The sequence below is a fragment of the Scylla paramamosain genome, chromosome 26 (genome assembly GCF_035594125.1).
Source record: "Scylla paramamosain isolate STU-SP2022 chromosome 26, ASM3559412v1, whole genome shotgun sequence".
Taxonomy (NCBI): Eukaryota; Metazoa; Arthropoda; class Malacostraca; order Decapoda; family Portunidae; genus Scylla; species Scylla paramamosain.
Genome location: NC_087176.1, coordinates 14148459 through 14173944, shown reverse-complemented (window position 1 = coordinate 14173944; position 25486 = coordinate 14148459).

The following is a 25486-nucleotide window of genomic DNA, read 5'->3' as shown; positions in this document are numbered from 1 at the left end:
AGCAAAATCCCAAATAGCAGGCAAAACTAGCTTTATGTGGGGAAAAAATGACATTACTAAAAGTGTCTTTTGAGTGTTTTTGAGCGTGTTAGGCAATAAAGCACTAGAAAGCAGGGCAATCACATTACATGGGAATAAAACCAACTTTGACCAAGAACTTGCCATTATGTGTTTTTGAGCTCCTTACATACCAAAGCGCTAAAACGCATGCAAAACACTCCTTTATGGAGAAGCAGAAAAACATTAAAAAAACATGTGTTTTAAGTGTTTTTGATCATGTTACCTATAAAAACGCTTAAATACATGCAAATCTTTGGGAAACGAAAGGACATTACGAGAAACGTGTATTATGACTGTTTTTAAGTTCCTTAAGTACCAAAACGTTAAAACTCACAAATAGCACTCTTTAAAGATAAAAAAAAAAATAAATAAATAAAAAATTCTGCCAAAATTCAGGGAATTTATGTGGAAAAAAGAACATTATCAAAAAAGTTAATTATAGCTTTTTTTTGGATTGTTATTTACCAAACCTAAAGTGCATGCAAAGCCACCTATATGAGGAAATTAAATGACTTTACCAGAAACCTGTCTTTTCAGTGTTTTTCAGCATTTTAGGCACCAAACCGATAAATAATATGGAAGTCAGTCAATATGTTAATCCAAAACAAAATTACTGAAAATGTGTCTTTTTAGTGTTTTACGTAGAAAAAACGCTAAAACGGATGCAAAGCAACGAATATGAAGAAATACAATAACATTATCAAAAAGTCTTTTTGAGCTTTTTACCTACGAAAAACGCGAAAATGGATGTAAAAGCACTCTATATTGGGAAGCAAAAGGACATTTAGAGAAACGTGTATAATGATTGTTTTATAGTTTCACAAGAACCACAAGACAAAAAAAAGCAAAAACTCGTGTATATAGAGAAGTTTCTTACATACCAAAGTGCTAAAACTCATGAATAACACTTTTAATTGAGAAACAGAACTACCTTACCAAATGTGTGTATTTTGAGTGTTTTTCACATTCTTAGTTACGAAAATTCCAAATTACATGCGAAACTAGCTTTATGTGGGAAAAAAAAATATTACCAGAAATGTGTCTTTTGAGTGTTTTTGAGCGTGATATGCAATAAAGCACTAAAAAGCAGAACAATCACATTACATGGGAATAAAACCAACATTTACGAAGAACTTGACTTTAAGTGTTTTTTTAACTCATTACATACCAAAACGCTAAAACGCATGCAAAACACCCTTTATGTAGAAACAGAGTAACATTTCAAAAAACATGTATTTTGAGTGTTTTTGACCATGTTATTTATAAAAACGCTTAAATACATGCAAAGAACCTTATGTTTGGGAAACGAAAGGATATTACAAGAAACGTGTATTATGAGTGTTTTTAAGTTCCTTAAGTACCAAAAAAGCTAAAACCCACAAATAACACTCTTTGTAGAGAAAAAAAATAAATAAATAAAATAAAATAATTTTTTTTTTTTGTTATTCATCTTCATAAGTACTAAGATGCCAAAATTCTGGCAATATTCTTTGGGAATCTAAAAACAAAATTACTGAAAACGTGTCTTTACGGTGTTTTACGTAGAAAAAACGCTAAAACAGATAAAAACCAACCAATATGAAGAAATAGAATAACATTACCAAAGAGGTATATTTTGAGTGTTTTTGAACTTTTTACCTACAAAAAAAAACGCGAAAATGGATGCAAAGCACTCCTTATTGGGAAAGAAAAGGACATTACGAGAAACATGTATAATGAGTGTCTTATTATTTTCGGGCAAAAGAACTTGTGGTTCACAGGAACCACAAGGCAAAAAACGCAAAAACTCGTGTATATAAAGAAGTTTCTTAGATACGAATATGCTTAAACTCATGAATAACAATCTTAATTGAGAAACAGAACAACATTACCAAATGCGTGTATTTTGAGTGTTTTTTTTTCACATTCTTAGCAAAACCCTAAATAGCATGCGAAAATAGCTTTAGGTGGGAAAAAAATGACATTACCAGAAGTATCTTTTCAGTGTTTTTGAGCGTGTTAGGCAATATAGCACTAAAAAGCAGGGCAATCATATTTTATTGGAATAAAACCGACTTTTACCAGGAACTTGCCTTGAAGTGTTTTTCAGCTCCTTACATACCAAATCGCTAGAACGCATGCAAAACACTCCTTTATGGAGAAGCAGAATAACATTACCAAAAACAAGTGTTTTGAGTGTTTTTTTTATCATGTTACCTATAAAAACGCTTAAATACATGCAAAGATCCCCATATTTGGGAAACGAAAGGACTTTACGAGAAATGTGTATTATGAATGTTTTTAAGTTTCTTAAATACAAAAACGTTAAAACGTACAAATTACACTCTTTATAGAGAAAAAATAAATAAATAAAAAAAATATAATTTTTATTTTTTTGTTATTGATGTTCACAGGTACCAAGATGCCAAAATTTTGCCAAAATTCAGGGAAATTATGTGGAAAAAACATCGAAAAGTTAATTTTACCTTTTTTTTTTCGGAGTTATGTTCCAAACCATAAACTGTATGCAAAGCCACCTATCTGATCAAATTTAACGACTTTACAAGAAACCTGTCTTTTGAGTGTTTTTCTGCATGTTAGACACCAAAACGATAAATAATTTCAAAGTCACTCTATATGGAAATCCAAAACAAAATTACTGAAAACGTGTTTTTTAAAAGATTTACGTAGAAAAACGCTAAAAAGGATGCAAACCTACCAATATGAAGAAATAGAATAACATTTCCAAAAAGATATATTTTGAGTGTTTTTGAGCTTGTTACCTACAAAAAATGCAAAAATGGATGTAAAGCACTCTATATTAGGAAACAAAAGGACATTACGAGAAACGTGTATAATGAGTGTTTTTTAGTTTTAAAAGAACCACAAGGCAAAAAACGCAAAAACTCGTGTATATAGAGAAATTTCTTACATACAAAAATGAATAAATGCATGAATAACACTTTTAATCAATAAACGGAACTATCTTACCAAATTGTGTATTTTGAGTGTTTTTTCACATTCTTGGTTACGAAAATGCCAAATTTCATACGAAACTAGCATCATTTGGGAAAAAAATGACATTACCAGAAAAGTGTCTTTTGAGTGTTTTTCAGCGTGATATGTAACAAAACACTAAAAAGCAGAACGATTACATTACATGGGAATAAAACCTAAAACCTAAAAAAAACTTTTACGAAGAATTTCCCTTTAAGTGTTTTTTAACCCCTTATATACCAAACCGCTAAAACGCATGCAAAACAAACTTTATGGAAAAACAGAATAACATTACCAAAAAACATGTGTTTTGAGTGTTTTTGATCATGTTATCTATAAAAACGTACATGCAAAGAACATTATGTTTGGGAAACAAATGGACATTACGAGAAACGTGTATTATGAGTGTTTTTTTAAGTTCCGTAAATACCAAAAAGCTAAAACCCACAAATAACACTCTTTATTTAGAAAAAAAAATAAAAAATAATAAAATAAAATAAATAGGATTTTTTTTTTCTTATTCATCTTCATAGGTACCGAGATGCCAAAATTCTGGGAAAATTCAGGGCAATTATGTCATAAAAGAATATTATCAAAAAAGTTAATTTCAGCTCTTTTTTTTTCGCACTGTTATGTACCAAACCCTAAAGTGCATGCAATGCCTCCAATATGAGGAAATTAAATGACCTTTATAGAAATTTGTGTTTTGAGTGTTTTTTTTGCATATTAGGCACCAAAACGATAAATAATAAGCAACTCACTCTATATGGGAATCCAAAACAAATTTACTGAAAACGTGTCTTCTCAGTGTTTCACGTAGAAAAACGCTAAAACGGATGCAAAGCAACCAATATCAAGAAATAGAAAAACGTTACTAAAAAGATATATTTTGAGTGTTTTTGAGCTTGTTACCTACAAAAAACGCGAAAATTGATGTAAAGCACTCTATATTGGGAAACAAGAGGACATTGCAAGAAAAGTGTATATTGAGTGTTTTATAGTTCAAAAGAACCACAAGGCAAAAACCGCAAAATCTCGTGTATATGGAGAGGTTTTCTTAGATACAAAAATGCTAAAACTCATGTATAACACTCTTAATTGAGAAACAGAACAAACTTACTAAATGCGTGTATTTTGAGTGCTTTTAACATTCTTAGTTACCAAAACCCCAAATTGCATGCGAAAATAGATTTGTGGGAAAAAAGACTTTACCATAAAAGTAACTTTTGAGTGTTTTTGAGCGTGATAGGCAATAAAGCACTAAGAAGGAGTGCAATCACATTACATTGGAGTAAAACGAATTTTTACCAAGAATTTGCCTTTAAGTGTTTTTGAGCTCCTTATATACCAAAACACTAAAACGCATGCAAAACACACTTTATGGTGAACCAGAATAACATTAACAAAAACATGTATTTTGAGTGTTTTTGATCATGTTTTCAATAAAAACGCTTAAATACATGCAAAGAATACTATTTTTGGGAAACGAAAGGAGATTACGAGAAACGTGTATTATGAGTGTTTTTAACTTCATTAATTACCAAAACGCTAAAAGCCACAAATAACACTCTTTATTGAGAAACAATAAATAGATAAAAAAAAAAATACGCTATTTTTTTTCTTTCTTATTTATCTTCACAGGTACCGATATGCCAAAATTCAGGCAAATTTCAGGAAATTATGTGAAATAAGAACATTATCAGAAAAATTAAATTTAGCTTCTTTTTTTTCGGACTGTTATGTACCAAACCCCTAAAGTGCATGCAAAGCCACCTTTATGGGGAAATTAAACCTCTTTGCCAGAAAACTGGCTTATGAGTGTTTTCAGCATGTTAGGAACCAACACGATAAAACCCAAGGAAGTCAATCTATATGGGAATCCAAAACACAATTACTGATAACGTGTCTTTTCGGTGTTTTACTTACAAAAACCCTAAAAGGGATGCAAACCAACCAAAATGAAGAAATAGAATAACATTACCAAAAAGGTATATTTTGAGTATTTTTCAAATTGTTACCTACAAAAAACGCGAAAATGGATGGAAAGCACTCTACATTGGGAAAGAAAAGGACATTACGAGAAACGTGTATAATGAGTGTTTTATAGTTTCCCAAGAACCACAAGGCAAAAAACGCAAAAACTCGTGTATTTCTTGAATTCCAAAATGCTGAAACTCATGAATAAGACTTTTAATTGAGAAACAGAACTATCTTACCAAATGTGAGTATTTTGAGTGTTTTTCACATTCTTAGTTACGAAAATCCAAAATTTCAAGCAAAACTAGTTTTATGTGGAAAAAAATGACATTACCAGAAAAGTGTCTTTTGAGTGTTTTAGAGCGTGATATGCAACAAAGCACTAAAAAGCAGAACAATCACATCACATGGGAATAAAACCAACTTTTACCAAAAACATGCCTTTAAGTGTTTTTAACTCCTTACATATCAAAACGCTAAAACGCATACAAAACACCCTTTATGGAGAAACAAAATAACATTACCAAAAACATGTATTTTAAGTGTTTTTGATCATGTTACCTATAAAAACGCTTAAATACATGCAAAGAACCCTATGTTTGTAAAACGAAAGGATATTACGAAAATTGTGTATTATGAGAGTTTTAAGGTTCCTTAAGTACCAAAAAGCTAAAACACACAAATAACACTCTTTATAGAGAAAAAAAAAATTAATACAACAATTTTTTTTTTTTGTTATTCATCTTCATAGGTAACGAGATGCTAAAATTCTGGCAAAATTCAGGGAAGTTAGGTAAAGAAAAAAAAATTATAAAAAAATAATAATTTTATCTTTTTCCGGAGTTATTTACCAAACCCTGAAGTGCATGCAAAGCCACCTATATGGGAAAATTACACGAGTTTACCAGAAACCTGTATCAGAAGCAATTTCAACAATTTTGCTGAAAACGAGTCCTTTCAGAGATTTACGAAGAAAAACGCTAAAACGGATGCAAACCAACCAATATGAAGAAATAGAATAACATTAGCAAAAAGATATATTTTGAGTGTTTTTAAGCTTGTTACCTACAAAAAATGCAAAAATGGATGGAAAACACTCTATATTAGGAAAGAAAAGAACATTACGAGAAACATATATAATGAGTGTTTTATAGTTTCACAGGAACCACAAGGCAATAAACGCAAAAACTCGTGTATAGGGAAAAGTTTCTTACATACCAAAGTGATGAAATTCATGAATAACACTTTTAATCGAGAAACAGAACTACCCTTCCAAATTGTGTATTTTGAGTGTTTTTCACATTCATAGTTACGAAATTGCCAAATTACATGCGAAACTAGCTTTATATGGGAAAAAAAATGACATTACCAGAAAAATTTCTTTTGAGTGTTTTTGAACGTTATATGCAACAAAGCACTAAAAATAAAAAGCAGAACAATCACATTACTTGGGAATAAAACCAACTTTTACGAAGAACTTGCCTTTAAGTGTTTTTTAACTCCTTACATACCAAAACGCTAAAACGCATGTAAAACACCCTTTATGGAGAAACAGAATAACATTACCAAAAATATGTATTTTGAGTGTTTTTGATCATGTTACCTATAAAAACATGTAAAGAACCCTATGTTTCTATAAGAAAAGGACATTACGAAAATCATGTATTATGAGTGTTTTTAAGTTCCTTAAGTACCAAAAAGCTAAAACTCACAAATAACACTTTATAGAGAAAACAAAAATTGTTATTCATCTTCATAGGTACCGAGATACCAAAATTCTGGAAAAATTCAGGTAAATTTTGTAAAAAAAAAAAATCATTATAAAAAAAAAACATTTTTGTTTTTTTTCCGGAGTTATGTACCAAACCCTGAAGTGCATGCAAAGCCACCTATATGGAGAAATTACTCGACTTTGCCAGAAACCTGTCTTATGAGTGTATTTTCAGCAAATTCAACAATATTACTGAAAACGTGTCTTTTCAGTGATTTACGTAGAAAAACGCTAAAACGGATGCAAATTAACCAATATGAAGAAATAGAATAACATTACCAAAAAGACATATTTTGATGTGTTTTTGAGCTTGTTACCAACAAAAAATATGCGAAAATGGATGAAACGCACTCTATATTAGGAAAGAAAAGGATATTACGAGAAACGTGTATAATGAATGTTTTATAATTTCACAAGAACCACAAGGCAAAAAACTCAAAAGGTCGTGTACATAAAGAAGTTTCTTACAAAATGCTGAAACTCATGAATAACACTTTTAATTGAGAAACAGAACTACCTTACCGAATGTGTGTATTAGAGAAGTTTCTTACATACCAAAATGCTGAAACTCATGAATAACACTTTTAATTAAGAAACAGAACAACCTTACTAAATGCCTGTATTTTGAGTGTTTTTCACATTCTTAGTTACCAAAACTCCAAATTCCAAGCGAAATTAGCTTTATATGGGAAAAAAATAATATTACCAGTAAATGTCTTTCGAGTGTTTTTGAGCGTGTTAGGCAATAAACCACTAAAAAGCTGGGCAATCACATTACATTTGAATAAAATCAACTTTTACCAAGAACTTGCCTATAGGTGTTTTTGAGCTCATTACATACCAAAACGCTAAAACGCATGCAAAACACCTTTTATGGACAAACAGAATAACATTACCAAAAATATGTATTTTGAGTGTTTTTGATCATGTTATCTATAAAAAGGCTTAAATACATGCAAAGAACCTTATGTTTGGGAAACGAAAGGACATTACGAGAAATATGTATTATAAGTGTTTTTTAGTTCCTTAAGTACCAAAAAGCTAAAACCCACAAATAACACTTTATTTAGAAAAATAAATAATAAAAAAAAAAAAAATACGATTTATTTATTTATTTTTTTTTTTGTTATTCATCTTCATAGGTACCGAGATGCCAAAATTCTGGGAAAATTCCTTGCTAGTATATGATAAAAGAAAATTATCAAAAAAGTTGATTTTAGCTTTTTTTTCGGACTGTTATATACCAAACCCTAAAGTGCATGCAAAGCCTCCTATATGAGGAAATTACACGACCTTAAAAGAAATCTGTCTTTTGAGTGTTTTTCAGAATGTTAGGCACCAAAACAGTAAATAAATAAGGAACTCACTCTATATGGGAATCCAAAACAAAACTACTGAAAACGTGTCTTCTCATTGTTTTACGTAGAAAAACGCAAAAACGGATGCAAACCAATATAAAAAAAATAGAAAAACATTACCAAAAAGGTATATTTTGAGTGTTTTTGAGCTTGTTACCTACAAAAAAAAACGCGAAAATTGATGCAAAGCACTCTATATTAGGAAATAAAAGGACATTACAAGAAAAGTGTATAATGAGTGTTTTATAGTTCAAAAGAACCAAAAGGCAAAAAACGCAAAAAACTTGTGGATATGGAGAAGTTTCCTAGATACCAAAATGCTGAAACTCATGAATAACATTCCTAATTTAGAAACAGAAAAACCTTACTAAATGCGTGTATTTTGAGAGCTTTTCACATTCTTGGTTACCAAAACCCCAAATTGCATGCGAAACCAACTTTATATGAGAAAAAAATGACATTACCAGAAAATGTCTTTTGAGTGTTTTTGAGCCTGATAGGCAATAAAGCACTAAAAAGCAGGGCAATAACATTACATTTGAATAAACCCAATTATTATCAAGAACTTGCCTTTAAGTGTTTTTGAGCTCCTTATATACTAAACCGCTAAAACGCATGTAAAACAAACTTTATGGAAAAACAGAATAAAATTACCAAAAACATGTATTTTGAGTGTTTTTGATCATGTTATCTATAAAAACGCTTAAATACATAAAAAGAACCTTATGTTTGGGAAACAAAAGGACATTACGAGAAACGTATATTATGAGTGTTTTTAAGTTTGTTAAGTACCAAAAACCTAAAACCCACTCTTTATTTAGAAAAAAAAATAAAAAAAATTAAAAATAAAAAAATAGGATTTTTTTTTTTTTTTTTGTTATTCATCTTATTCATCTTCATAGGTACTGAAATGCCAAAATTCTGGGAAAATTCAAGGCAATTATATGATAAGAGAATATTATCAAAAAAGTTGAGTTTAGCTTTTTTTTTCGGACTGTTATGTACCAAACCCTAAAGTGCATGGAAAGCCTCCTATATCAGGAAATTAAACGACCTTACCAGAAATCTGTCTTTTGTGTGTTTTTCAGCATGTTAGGCACCAAAACGATAAATAATAAGGAACTCACTCTATATGGGAATCCAAACCAAAATTACTGAAAATGTATCTTCTCAGTGTTTTACGTAGAAAAACGCAAAAACACGTGTATATAAAGAAGTTTCTTAGATACCAAAATGCTGAAACTCATGAATAACAATCTTAATTGAGAAACAGAACAACCTTAGGAAAAGCCTGTATTTTGAGTGTTTTTCATATTCCTAGTTCGCAATACCCAAAATAGCATGCAAAACTAGCTTTATGAGGGAAAAAAATGACATTACCAGAAGTGTCTTTTAATTGTTTTTGAGCATGTTAGGCAATGAAGTACTAAAAAGCAGGGCAATCACATTACATGGGAATAAAACCAACTTTTACCAAGAACTTGCCAATATGTGTTTTTGAGCTCCTTACATACCAAACCGCTAAAACGCATGGAAAACAAACTTCATGGAGAAACAGAATAACATTACCAAAAACATGTAATTTGAGTGTTTTTGATCATGTTATCTATAAAAACGCTTAAATACATGCAAAGAACCTTATGTTAAGGAAACGTAAGGACATTACGAGAAACGTGTATTATGAGTGTTTTTAAGTTCCTTAACTACCAAAAAGCTAAAACCCACAAAATAGAAAATAAATAAATAAATAAAAGGATATATATATTTTTTTTATTCTCCTTCATAGGTACTGAGATGCCAAAATTCTGGGAATAATTAGGGCAATTATATGATAAGAGAATATTATCAAAAAGGTTGATATTAGCTTTTTTTTTCGGACTGTTATTTACCAAACACTAAAGTGCATGCAAAGCCTCCCATATGAGGAAATTAAACGACCTTACCAGAAATCTGTATTTTGAGTGTTTTCAGCATGTTAGGCATCAAAACGATAAATAAGAAGGAACTCACTCTATATGGCAAACCAAAACAAAATTACTGAAAACGTGTCTTCTCAGTGTTTTACGTAGAAAAACGCTAAAACGGATGCAAACCAACCAATATCAAGAAATAGAAAAACATTACCTAAAAGGTATATTTTGAGTGTTTTTGAGCTTGTTACCTACAAAAAAACGCGAAAATTGATGCAAAGCACTCTATATTGGGAAAGAAAGGGACATTGCGAGAAAAGTGTATAATGAATGTTTTATAGTTCAAAAGAACCACAAGGCAAAAAACGCAAAAAAACTCGTGCTAAAACCTCTTTATAGAGAGAATAAATAAATAAATAAATAAATAAAAAAATAGGATTTTTTTTTTGTTATTCTTCTTCATAGGTACTGAGATGCTAAAATTCTAGCAAAATTCTGGGAAATTATGTGAAAAAAGAACATTATCAAAAAAGTTAATTTCAGCTTTTTTTTTTAACTGTTATGTACCAAACCGTAAAATGCATGCAAAGCTAACTATATGAAGAAATTAAACGACTTTACGACATACCTGTGTTGTGAGTGTTTTTCAGCATGTTAGTCACCAAAACAATAAATAATATGAAAGTCATTCTATGTGAGAATCCAAAACAAAATTACTGAAAACGTGTCTTTTCTGTGATTTACGTACAAAACGCTAAAACGGATGCAAACCAACCAATATGAAAAAAATAGAATAACATTACCTAAAAGGTACATTTTGAGTGTTTTTGAGCTCTTTAGTTACAAAAAACGCGAAAATAGATGCAAAGCTCTCTATATTGGTTTAAAAAGGACATTACGAGAAATGTGTATAATGAGTGTTTTATAGATTCTGAAGAACCACAAGGCAAAAAAAGCAAAAAACTCGTATATATGGAGAAGTTTCTTAGATACCAAAATGCTGAAACTCCTGAATAACACTCTTAATTGAGAAACAGAACAACCTTACCAAGTGCGTGTATTTTGAATGTTTTTTCACATTCTTAGTTACCAAAACCCCAAATTGCATGTGAAAGTAGCTTTATGTGGGAAAAAAATGACATTACCAGAAAAGTGTCTTTTAAGTGTTTTTTTTTTTTTTTTAGCATGATAGGCAATAAAGCAATAAAAAGCAGGGCAATCACATTACATACATACAAGAACGTGCCTTTAAGTGTTTTTGAGCTCCTTATATACCAAAACGCTAAAAAAAAAACATGCAAAACACCCTATATGGAGAAACATCATAACATTACCAAAAACATGTATTTTGAGTATTTTTCATCATGTTACCTATAAAAAAGTGCTAAAATACATGGAAAGAACCCTATGTTTGGAAAATGAAAGGACGTTACGAGAAACGTGTATTATGAGTTTTTTTTAAGTTCGTTAAGTATGAGAAAGCTAAAACCCACAAATAACACTCTTTATAGAGTGTTTTCGTACCTAACAATGTGAAAAACACTCAAAAGGACATTTTGTGGGTAATCTTGTTCTTTTATCCATATAGACTGTTCTTCAGTGCGTCAAATAGGTCTTGGTACCTAAGAAATAAAAAAAAACACTTATTATATAAGTTTCTTCTAATGTCTTTTCGTTTCCTCATGCAAAGTATTTTGCATGCATTTATGTTTCTTTTTATATGTAAAAAGAAAAAAAAATGTTTATGGTAATAAAGGGTGTTTTGCATACAGCTCAGCGTTATGGTACGTAAGTAGCTGAAAATGCCCAAAAGATAAATTTTTGGTTGACTTGTTATTTCATATAGGTAGCTTTCCATGCTTTTTTATAACTTTGGTACCTAACAACAACAATCGACACTCAAAAGACTTGTTTCTGGAAATATCGTTTTTTCTCCTCATAGATGGTGCTCTGGAGTCATTTTGACGTTTTGGTACATAAAATTGTGAAAAACACAAAATAAACGTTTTTGGTAATGTTCTGTTTCTCCATATACAGTGGTACTAAATAGTTTTCGCGTTTGGTACCTAAGACGCTCAAAAACACTAATGGCATCTTTCTCGTAATGTCCTTTATTTTATCCATAATGGGTGATTTCCATGCATTTTGGCGTTTTTATTACGTAACAATGTGAAAAAAAAACTCAAAATATATGTTTTCGGTAATGTTCTTCTGTTTCTTCATATATAATGTTATACATGTGTTTGTGCATTTTGCTACCTAAGAATCTCAAAAACACTGATAAATGAAATGTCTTTTCATTTCTTTTCGTATCGCCATTTAAGATACTTTGCATGCATTTTTGCTTTTTTTTTATACGTAAGATAAAAAAAAACTCAAAATGCACATTTCTGGTAATGTTATTCTGTTTCTCCATAAAATGTGCTTTGCATGCATTTTAGCGTTTTGGTACGTAAGTAGCTGTAAAAACTCTCAAAAGACACGCTTTTGGTAATGTTTTGCTTTTCCAAAAAGGGAGCTTTCGTTGGTTTTTAGCGTTTTGGTATCTAATATTGTTGTGTTTCTCTAAAGAGAGTATTATTTATTCATTTTCGCGTTTTGGTACCTGAGAAGCTCAAAAACGCTCTTTATATAAGTTTCTCATAATGTCGTTGGTTACTTTTTTTTTTTTGCGTAACAAGCTCAAAACATTGAAAATACACGCTTTTTTGGTAATGTTATTAAGTTTTTCCAAGGCGTTTTGGATGCGTTTAAGTGTTTTTGTATGTAAGTAGCTCATAAGCACTGAAATTAAAAGTTTTTGTAATCTTTTGTAGCTTTTGTAGCTTTGTAGCTTCTTGGCACCTAACATGCTCATAAACAGTGACAGGACATATTTCTGGAAATGTTTCCTTTCCCCATATAGTATGCTTTGCATGCATTTTCGCGTTGCGGTACCTAATAACGTGAAAAAAGCCTTAAAACACAAGGGTTGGTTAATCTTGTTCCGTTTCTCCATATAGAGTATTATTCATACGTTTTAGTGTTCTGGTACCTATGAAGCTCAATACCACTCAAAATATACGTTTCTTTTAATGTTTTCTTTTCCCCTTTTAGGGTTATTTGCATGTATTTTATCGTTTTTGTACGTAACAGGCGCAAAATCTCTCAAAATGAATGTTTTTGGTAAAGCTGTTGAGTTTCTCCATAAAGAGTGTTTTGCAACCGTTTTAGCGGTTTGGTATGTAAGTACCTCAAAACACTTAATGTTTTCCCATTTACGACACTTTCCATGCTTTTTAAGAGCTTTTTGTGCCTAACACACTCATAAACTCTCAAAAGACATGTTTCTGGAAATGTCGTTTATTTTCCCCATATCGGGTGCTTTGCATGCATTTTGGCGTTTTGATACCTAACAAAGCACGTTTTCTCCATACAGAAGGCAAATCGTGCGTTTTATCGTTTTGGTACCTAATAACCTAAAAAAAAAAAAAACTCATAATACTGGTTTCTCTTAATGTTTTTTCGTTTTCTTATATAGGGTACTTTATATGCATTTTGACGCTTTTGTACATAACAAGCTGAAAATTTGCCAAAAATGCTCGTTTTTGATAATAATTTTTTTTTTTTATTTCTGCAGGAAAGGTGTTTTGCATATTTTATTGTTTTGGTATATTATAAATTTAAAAACTTCCAAAGCGTGTTAGGCAATAAAGCACTAAAAAGCAGGGCAATCACATTACATTGGAATAAAATCAATTTTTAACAAGAATTTGCCTTTAAGTGTATTTGAGCTCCTTATATAACAAAACACTAAAATGCATGCAAAATACACTTTATGGTGAAACAGAATAACATTACCAAAAACTTATATTTTGAGTGTTTTTGATCATATTACCAATAAAAAAGCTTAAATACATGCAAAGAACCCTATTTTTCGGAAACGAAAGGACATTATGAGAAACGTGTATTATGAGTGTTTTTAAGTTCATTAAGTACGAAAAAGCTAAAAGCCAAAAATTACACTCTTTATTGAGAAAATAAAAAAATAAATAAAAAAATACGATATTTTTTTTTTCATTCTTATTTATCTTCACAGGTAACGAGGTGCCAAAATTCGAGCAAAGTTCAGGAAATTGTATGAAATAAGAATATTATCAAAAAAGTTAAATTTAGTTTTTTTTTCGGACTGTTATGTACCAAACCCCTAAATTGCATGCAAAGGCACCTATATGGGGAAATTAAACGTCTTTGCCAGAAAACTGTTTTATGAGTGTTTTTCAGCATGTTAGGAACCAACACGATAAAACCCAAGGAAGTCAATCTATATGGGAATCTAAAACAAAATTACTGAAAACGTGTCTTTTCGGTGTTTTACGTAGAAAACGCTAAAACGAATGCAAACCAACCAAAATGAAGAAATAGAATAACATTACCAAAAAGGTATATTTTGATTTTTTTTGAAATTGTTACCTACAAAAATCGCGAAAATGCATGCAAAGCACTCTTTATTGGGAAGCAAAAGGCACCAAAAAGCATGTTAGGCACCAAAACGATAAATAATATGAAAGTCACTCTATATGGAAATCCAAAACAAAATGACTGAAAACGTGTCTTTAAAAGATTTACGTAGAAAAACGTTAAAACGGATGCAAACCAACCAATATGAAGAAATAGAATAACATTACCAAAATTTTGTGTGTTTTTGATCTTGTTACATAAAAAAAAAAACGCGAAAATGGATGCAAAGCACTCTATATAAGGAAAAAAAGGACATAACGAGAAACGTGTATAATGAGTGTTTTATAGTTTCACCAGAATCACAAGGCAAAAAACGCAAAAACTCGACTGTATGGAGAAGTTTCTAAGATACCAAAATACTGAAACTCATGAATAACACTCTTAATCAAGAAACAGAACAACCAGAACAAAATGCTTGTATTTTGAGTGTTTTTTACATTCTTAGTTACCAAAATCCTAAATTCCATGCGAAACTAGCTTTATGTGGAAAAAAAATGACATTACCAGAAAAGTGTGAGTGTTTTTGAGCGTGTTAGGCAATAAAGCACTAAAAAGCAGGGCAATCACATTACATAGGAATAAAACCAACGTTTACGAAAAACTTGCCTTTTAGTGTTTTGACACGCATTTAGTAAGATTGCTCTGTTTCTCAATTAAGAGTGTTATTCATAAGTTTCAGCATATACACGAGTTTTTGCGTTTTTTGCCTTGTGGTTTTTTTGAACTATGAAACATTCATTATACACTTTTCTTGCAATGTCCCTTTGTTTCCCAATATACAGTGCTTTGTATCCATTTTCGCGTTTTTTTTGTAGGTAACAAGCTCAAAAACACTCAATATATAAATTTTTGGTAATGTTTTTCTGCTTCTTGATATTGGTTAGTTTGTATCAGTGTTAGCGTTTTTCTACGTAAAACACTGAGAAGACACGTTTTCAGTAATTTTGTTTTGGATTCCCACGTAAAGTGAGTTCCTTATTATTTATCGTTTTGGTGCCTAACATGATGAAATACACTCAAAAGACAGATTTCTGGTAAGGTCTTTCATTTCCTCATATGGGAGGCTTTGCATGTCTTTTCAGTGTTTTTGAGCGTGTTACGCAATAAAGCACAAAAAGCCAGGGCAATCATCATATTACATGGGAATAAAACCAAATTTTACCAAGAACTTGCCTTTAAGTGTTTTTGAGGTCCTTACATACCAAAACGCTAAAACGCATGCAAAATACATCTTATGGAGAAACAGAATAACATTACCAAATACATGTATTTTGAGTGTTTTTGATCATGTTATCTATAAAAACGCTTAAATACATGCAAAGAACCTTATGTTTGGGAAACAAAAGGACATTACGATAAACGTGTATTGTGAGTGTTTTTTTTAAGTTCCTTTAGTACCAAAAAGCTAAAACCCACAAATAACACTTTTCAGAAAAAAAAAAAATTAATAAATGAAAAAATAAAAAAATGGGATTTTTTTTTCTTTTTTTCATCTTCATAGGTACCGAATTGGCCAAAATTCTGCCAAAATTCAGGGAATTTATGTGGAAAAAAGAACATTATCATTTTCATGATAATGTTCTTATAATTATAGCTTTTTTTTTCTGATTGTTATGTACCAAAACCTAAAGTGCATGCAAAGCCACCAATATAGGGAAGTTAAACGACTTTACCAGAAACCTGTCTTTTCAGTGTTTTTCAGGATATTAGGCACCAATACGATAAATAATATGAAAATCAGTCAATATGTGAATCCAAAACAAAATTACTGAAAACGTGTCTTTTCAGTGCTTTACGTAGAAAAACGCTAAAGCGGATGCAAACCATCCTATATGAAGAAATAGAATAACATTACCAAAAAGATATATTTTGAGTGTTTTTGAGCTTGTTACAAAAAATCCAAAAATGGATGTAAAGCACTCTATATTAGGAAACAAAAGGACATTGCGAGAAAGGTGTATAATGAGTGTTTTATAGTTTTAAAAGAACCACAAGGCAATAAACGCAAAAACTCGTGTATATAGAGAAATTTTTACATACCAAAATGATGAAATGCATGAATAACACTTTTAATCGATAAACAGAACTAACCTACCAAATTGTGTATTTTGAGTGTTTTTCACTTTCTTTGTTTCGAAAATGCCAAATTACATGGGAAATTAGCTTCTTGTGGGAAAAAAATTGACATTACCAGAAAAGTGTCTTTTGAGTGTTTTTGAGCGTGATATGCAACAAAGCACTAAAAAGTAGAACAATCACATTACATGGGAATAAAACCAACTTTTACGAAGAATTTGCCTTTAAGTGTTTTTTAACCCCTTATATACCAAACAGCTAAAACGCATGCAAAACAAACTTTATGGAGAAACAGATTAACATTACCAAACACATGTATTTTGAGTGTTTTTGATCATGTTATCTATAAAAACGCTTAAGTACATGCAAAGAACATTATGTTTGGGAAATAAAAGGACATTACGAGAAACATGTATTATAACGTGTTTTTATAAGTTCCGTAAGTACCAAAAATCTAAAACCCACAAATAACACTCTTTATTTAGAAAATAAAAATAAAAAAATAAAATAAATAGGATTTTTTTTTTTTATTCATCTTCATAGGTACCGATATGCCAAAATTCTGGGAAAATTCAGGGCAATTATGTGATAAATGAATATTATCAAAAAAGTTAATTTCAGCTTTTTTTCGGACTTTTATGTACGAAACCCTAAAGTGCATGCAAAGCCTTCCTTATGAGGAAATTAAACGACCTTACCAGAAATCTGTGTTTTGTGTGTTTTTTTTAGCATCTTAGGCACCAAAACGATAAATAATAAGGAACTTACTCTATATGGGAATCCAAAACAAAGTTACTGAAAATGTCTCTTCTCAGTGTTTTACGTAGAAAAACGTTAAAACGGATGCAAACCAAACAATATCAAGAAATAGAAAAACGTCATCAAAAAGGTATAATTTGAGTGTTTTGAGCTCTTTACCTACAAAAACGCGAAAATTGATGCAAAGCGCTCTATATTGGGAAAGAAAAGGACATTGCAAGAAAAGTGTATAATGAGTGTTTTATAGTTCAAAAGAACCACAAAGCAAACAACGCAAAAAATCGTGTATATGGAGAAGTTTCCTACACACCAAAATGCTGAAACTCATGAATAACACTCTTAATTGAGAAACAGAACAACCTTACTAAATGCATGTATTTTGAGTGCTTTTCACATTCTTAGTTACCCAAAACCCAAATTCATTGCGAAACCAGCTTTATGAGGTAAAAAAAATGGCATTTTCAGAAAAGTGTCTATTGAGTGTTTTTGAGCGTGATAGGCAGTAAAGCACTAAAAATAAGGTCAATCACATTACATGGGAATAAAACCAATGTTTACCAAGAACTTGCCTTTAAGTGTTTTTGAGCTCCTTATATACCAAAATACTAAAACGCATGCAAAACACACTTTATGGAAAAACAGAACAACATTACCACATGTATTTTGAGTGTTTTTGATCATTTTACTAATAAAACGGTTAAATACATGCTAAGAACCCTATTTTTGGAAAACGAAAGAACATTACGAGAAACGTGTATTATGAGTGTTTTTAAATTAATTAAGAACTAAAAAGCTAAAAGCCACAAATAACTCTCTATTGAGAAAAAAAAAAAAATAAATAAATAAATAAAAAAAATACGATATTTTTTTTCTTTCTTATTCATCTTCACAGGTACCGAGATGCCAAAATTCGGGCAAAATTCATGAAATTTTGTGAAATAAGAACATTATCAAAAAGATAATTTTAGCTTTTTCTTCCTCGACTGTTATGTAGCAAACCCTATAGTGCATGCAAAACCACCTATATGGGGAAATCAAACGTCTTTGCCAGGAAACTGTCTTATGAGTGTTTTTCAGCATGTTAGGCACCAAAACGATAAATAACATGGAAGTCACTTTATATGGGAATCTAAAACAAAATTACTGAAAACGTGTCTTTTCGGTGTTTTACGTAGAAAAACGCTAAATCGGATGCAAACCAACCAATATGAAAAAAAAAAGAAATAGAATAACATTACCAAAAAGGTATATTTTGAGTGTTTTTGAGCTTGCTACCTACAAAAAAGGTGAAAATGGATGCAAACCACTCCATATTGGGAAACAAAAGGACATTACGAGAAACGTGTATAATGAGTGTCTTATTATTTTCGAGCAAAAGAACTTGTGGTTCACAAGAACCACAAGGCTAAAAACGCAAAAACTCGTGTATATAAAGAAGTTTCTTAGATACCAAAATGCCGAAACTCATGAATAACAATCTTTATTGAGAAAAAGAAAAACCTTACCAAAAGCGTGTATTTTCAGTGTTTTTCACATTCTTAGCAAAATCCCAAATAGCATGCGAAACTAGCTTTATGTGGGAAAAAAATGACATTACCAGAAGTGTCTTTTGAGTGTTTTTGAGCGTGTTAGGCAATAAACCACTAAAAAGCAGGGCAATCATATTACATTGGAATAAAACCAACTTTTACCAAGAACTTGCCTCGAAGTGTTTTTTTTAGCTCCTTATATACCAAAACGCTAAAACGCATGCAAAACACTCCTTTATGCAGAAGTAGAAAAACATTACAAAAAACATGTTTTAAGTGTTTTTGATCATGTTACCTATAAAAACGTTTAAATACATGCAAAGAAACCTATCTTTCGGAAACGAAAGGACATTACGAGAAACGTGTATTATGACTGTTTTTAAGTTTCTTAAGTACCAAAACGTTAAAACCCACAAATAACACTCTTTAAAGAGAAAAAAAAAAAAAAAAAATAAAAAGATTTCATTTTTTTTTCGTATTGATTTTTATAAGTACCGAGATGTCAAAATTCTGCCAAAATTCAGGGATTTTTATTTACCAAACCCTAAAGTGCATGCAAAGCCACCTATATGAGGAAATTAAACGACTTTACCAGAAACCTGTCTTTTCAGTGTTTTTCAGCATGTTAGGCACCAAACCGATAAATAATATGGAAATCAGTCAATATGTAAATCCAAAACAAAATTACTGAAAACGTGTCTTTTCAGTGTTTCACGTAGAAAAAACGCTAAAAGGCATGCAAAGCAACAAATATGAAGAAATAGAATAACATTACCAAAAAGTGTTTTTGAGCTTTTTACCTATGAAAAACGCGAAAATGGATGTAAAAGCACTCTATATTGGGAAGCAAAAGGACATTGAGAGAAACGTGTATAATGATTGTTTTATAGTTTCACAAGAACCACAAGACAAAAAACGCAAAAACTCGTGTATATAGAGAAGTTTCTTACATACCAAAATGCTAAAATTCATGAATAACACTTTTAATTGAGAAACAGAACTATCTTACCAAATGTGTGTATTTTGAGTGTTTTTTTCACATTCTTAGTTACGAAAATCCCAAATTACATGCGAAACTAGCTTTATGTGGGAAGAAAATGACATTATCAGAAAAGTGTCTTTTGAGTGTTTTTGAGCGTGATATGCAACAAAGCACTAAAAAACAGAATAATCACATTATATAGGAATAAAACTAACTTTTACGAAGAAATTGCCTTTAAGTGTGTTTAACTCCTTACATACCAAAACGCTCAAACGCATGCAAAACACCATTTATGGAGAAATAAATTACCAAAAACATGTATTTTGAATGTTTTTGATCATGTTACCTATAAAAACGCTTAAATACATGCAAAGAACCCTATGTCTGTGAAACGAAAGGACATATAAAAAAAAAAAAAAAAACTTTTTTCCGGAATTATGTACCAAACCCAGAAGTGCATGCAAAGCCATCTATATGGGGAAATTACAAGACTTTACCAGAAATCTGTCTTTTGAGTGTTTTTCAGCAATTTCAACAATATTACTAAAAACGTGTCTTTTCAGTCATTTACGAAGAAAAACGCTAAAACGGATGCAAACCAACCAATATGAAGAAATAGAATATCATTAACAAAAAGATATATTTTGAGTGTTTTTCAGCTTGTTACCTAGAAAAAATGCGAAAATGGATGGAAAGTACTCTATATTGGGAAAGAAAAGAACATTACGAGAAACGTGTATAATGAGTGTTTTATAGTTTCACACGAACCACAAGGCAAAAAACGCAAAAACTTGTGTATGTAGAAAAGTTTCTTACATATCAAAATGCTGAAATGCATGAATAACACTTTTAATTGAGAAACAGACCCACCTTACCAAATGTGTGTATTTTGAGTGTTTTTCACATTCTTTGTTACAAAAATCCCAAATTACATGCGAAACTAGTTTATGTGGGAAAAAAAAGATATTACCAGAAAAGAGTCTTTAAAGTGTTTTTAAGCGTGATATGCAACAAAGCACTAAAAAGCAGAACAATCACATTACATGGGAATAAAACCAACTTTTACGAAGAACTTGCCTTTAAGTGTTTTTTTTTTTAATTCCTTACATACCAAAACGCTAAAACGCATGCAAAAACACCCTTTTATGGAGAAACAGAGTAACATTACCAAAAACATGTATTTTGACTGTTTTTGATCATGTTATTTATAAAAACGCTTAAATTCATGCAAAGAACCTTTTGTTTGGGAATCGAAAGGACATTACGAGAAACGTGTATTATGAGTGTTTTTAAGTTCCTTAAGTACCAGAAAAGCTAAAACCTACAAATAAAACTCTTTAGAGAGAAAAAAAATAAAATAAAATAATTTTTTTTTTTGTTATTCATCTTCAGAGGTACTAAGATGCCAAAATTCTGGCAATATTCTTTGGGAATCGAAAACAAAATTACTGAAAACGTGTTTTTCGGTGTTTTACGTAGAAAAACGCTAAATCGGACGAAAACCAACCAATATGAAGAAATAGAATAATATTACCAAAAAAAGATATTTTGAGTGTTTTTGAGCTTGTTACCTAGAAAAAACGCGAAAATAAATGCAAAGCACTTCCTATTGGGAAAGAAAAGGACATTACGAGAAACATCTATAATGAGTGTCTTATTATTTTCGGGCAAAAGAACTTGTGGTTCACAAGAACCACAAGGCAAAAAACGCAAAAAGTCGAGTATATAAAGAAGTTTCTTAGATACCAAAATGCTGAAACTTATGAATAACAATCTTAATTGAGAAACAGAACAACATTACCAAATGCGTGTATTTTGAGTGTTTTTTCACATTCTTAGAAAAACATCAAATAGCATGCGAAACTAGCTTTATGTGGGAAAAAAATGACATTACCAGAAGTGTCTTTTGAGTGTTTATGAGCGTGTTAAGCAATAAAGCACTAAAAAGCAGGGCAATCATATTACATTGGAATAAAACCAACTTTTACCAAGAACTTGCCTTGAAGTGTTTTTTAGCTCCTTATATACCAAATCGCTAAAAAACGCATGCAAAACACTCCTTTATGGAGAAACAGAATAACATTACCAAAAACAAGTGTTTTTGAGTGTTTTTTATCATGTTACCTTTAAAAACGCTTAAATACATGCAAAGATCCCAATATTTGGGAAACGAAAGGACATTACGAGAAATGTGTATTATTAATGTTTTAAGTTGCTTAAGTGCCAAAACGTTAAAACCTACAAATAACACTCTTTATAGAGAAAAAAAATTAAATAAATAAAAAAATAGCATTTTTACTTTTTTGTTATTCATGTTCATAGGTATCAAGATGCCAAAATTCTGCCAAAATTCAGGGAAATTATGTGGAAAAAAAGAACATTATCGAAAAAGTTAATTTTACATTTTTTTTCGGAGTTATGTACCAAACCATAAAGTGTATGCAAAGGCACCTATTTGGGAAAATTTAACGACTTTACAGGAAACCTGTCTTTTGAGTGTTTTTACGCATGTTAGGCACCAAAACGATAGATAATATTAAAGTCACTCTATATGGAAATCCAAAACAAAATTACTGAAAACGTGTCTTTTAAAAGATTTACGTACAAAAACGCTAAAACGGATGCAAACCAACGAATATGAAAAAATAGAATAATATTACCAGAAAAGTATATTTTGTGTGTTTTTGAGCTTGTTACATAAAAAAAACGCAAAAATGGATGGAAAGCACTGTATATTAGGAAAAAAAAAGGACATAAAGAGAAACGTGTATAATGAGTGTTTTATAGTTTCACCAGAATCACAAGGCAAACAACGCAAAAACTCGTCTGTGTGGAGAAGTTTCTAAGATACCAAAATCCTGAAACTCATGAATAACACTCTTAATCAACAAACAGAACAACCCTACTAAATGTGTGTATTTTGAGTGGATTTTTTACATTCTTAGTTACCAAAACCCCAAATTCCATGCGAAACTAACTTTATGTTGGAAAAAAATGACATTACCAGAAAGGTGTCTTTGAGTGTTTTGAGCTTATTAGGCAATAAAGCACTAAAAAGCAGGGCAATCACATTACATGGGAATAAAACCAACTTTTACGAAAAACTTGCCTTTTAGTGTTTTTGACACGCATTTAGTAAGGTTGTTCTGTTTCTCAACTAAGAGTGTTATTCATGAGTTTCAGCATTTTAGTATCTAGTAAGCTTCTCCATATACACGAGTTTTTGCGTTTTTTGCCTTTTGGTTTTTTAAACTGTAAAACATTCATTATACACTTTTCTCGCAATGTCCCTTTGTTTCCCAATATAGAGTGCTTTGTATCCATTTTCACGTTTTTTTGTAGGTAGCAAGCTCAAAAACACTCAAAATATAAATTTTTGATAATGTTTTTCTGCTTGTTGATATTGGTTGGTTTGTATCAGTTTTAGCGTTTTTCTACGTAAAACACTGAAAAGACACGTTTTTAGTAATTTTATTTTGGATTCCCACATAGAGTGAGTTCCTTATTATTTATCGTTTTTGTGCCTAACATGCTGAAAAACACTCAAAAGACACATTTCTGGTAAGGTCTTTAATTTCCTCATATGGGACGCTTTGCATATGTTTTCAGTGTTTTTGAGCGTGTTACGCAATAAAGTACTAAAAGTCAGGGTAATCACATTACATGGGAATAAAACCATATTTTACCAAGAACTTGCCTTTAAATGTTTTTGAGCTCCTTACGTACCGAAACACTAAAACACATGCAAAATACTTTTATGGAGAAACAAAATTACATTACCAAATACATGTATTTTGAGTGTTTTTGATCATGTTATCTATAAAAACGCTTAAATACATGTAAAGAACCTTATGTTTGGGAAACGAAAGTGCATTACGAGAAACGTGTATTATGAGTGATTTTTTAAGTTCCTTTAGTACCAAAAAGCTAAAACCCACAAATAACACTGTTTAGAAAAAATAAATAAATAAAAAAATAAAAAAATAAGAAAATGTGATTTTTTTTTTATTCATCTTTATAGGTACCGAGATGCCAAAATTCTGCCAAAATTCAGGGAATTTATGAGGAAAAAAGAACATTATCATAAAAGTTAATTATAGCTATTTTTCTGATTGTTATGTACCAAACCCTAAAGTGCATGCAAAGCCACCTATATAGGGAAGTTAAACGACTTTACCAGAAACCTGTCTTTTCAGTGTTTTTCAGCATGTTAGGTAGGCACCAAAAACGATAAATAATTTGGAAGTCAGTCAATTTGTGAATCCAAAAGAAAATTACTGAAAACGTGTCTTTTCAGTGTTTTACGTAGAAAAACGCTAAAGCGGATACAAACCATCCTATATGAAGAAATAGAATAACATTACCAAAAAGATATATTTTGAGTATTTTTGAGCTTGTTACCTACAAAAAAATGCAAAAATGGTTGTAAAGCAATCTATATTAGGAAACAAAAGGACATTACGAGAAACGTGTATAATGAGTGTTTTATAGTTTTAAAAGAACCACAAGGCAATAAACGCAAAAACTCGTGTATATAGAGAAATTTCTCACATACCAAAATGAATAAATGCATGAATAACACTTTTAATCGATAGACAGAACTACCTTACCAAAATGTGTATTTTGAGTGTTTTTCACATTCTTAGTTACGAAAATGCGAAATTACATGCGAAACTACCATCATTTGGGAAAAAAATGACATTACCAGAAAAATGTCTTGTGAGTGTTTTTCAGCGTGATATGCAACAAAGCACTGAAAAGCAGAACGATCACATTACATGGGAATAAAACAAACTTTTACGAAGAATTTTGCTTTAAGTGTTTTTAACCCCTTATATACCAAACCGCTAAAACGCATGCAAAACAAACTTTATGGAGAAACAGAATAACATTACCAAAAACAGGTATTTTGAGTGTTTTTGATTTTGTTATTTATAAAAACGCTTAAGTACATGCAAAGAACATTATGTTTGGGAAGCAAAAGGACATTACAAGAAACGTGTATTATGAGTGTTTTTTTAAGTTCCTTAAGTACCAAAAAGCTAAAACCCACAAATAACACTCTTTATTTAGAAAATAAATAAAAAAAATAAAAAAGATGAAATAAATAGGATTTTTTTTTTTTTGTAATTCATATTCATAGGTAACGAGATGCCAAAATTCTGAGAAAATTCCGGGCAATTATGTGATAAAAGAATATTATCAAAAAAGTTAATTTCAGCTTTTTTTTTTCGAACTGCTATGTACCAAACCCTAAAGTGCATGCAAAGCCTCCTATATGAGGAAATTAAACGACCTTAAAAGAAATCTGTCTTTTGAGTGTTTTTCAGAATTTTAGGCACCAAAACGATAAATAAATAACTCATTTTATATGGGAATCACTTTTATATGGGAAAAAAAACTACTGAAAACGTGTCTTCTCAGTGTTTTACGTAGAAAAACGCTAAAACGGATGTAAACTAACCAATATAAAAAAATAAAAAAACATTACCAAAAAGGTATATTTTGAGTGTTTTTGAGCTTATTACCTACAAAAAACGCAAAAAATTGATGCAGAGCACTCTATATTAGGAAATAAAAGGACATTG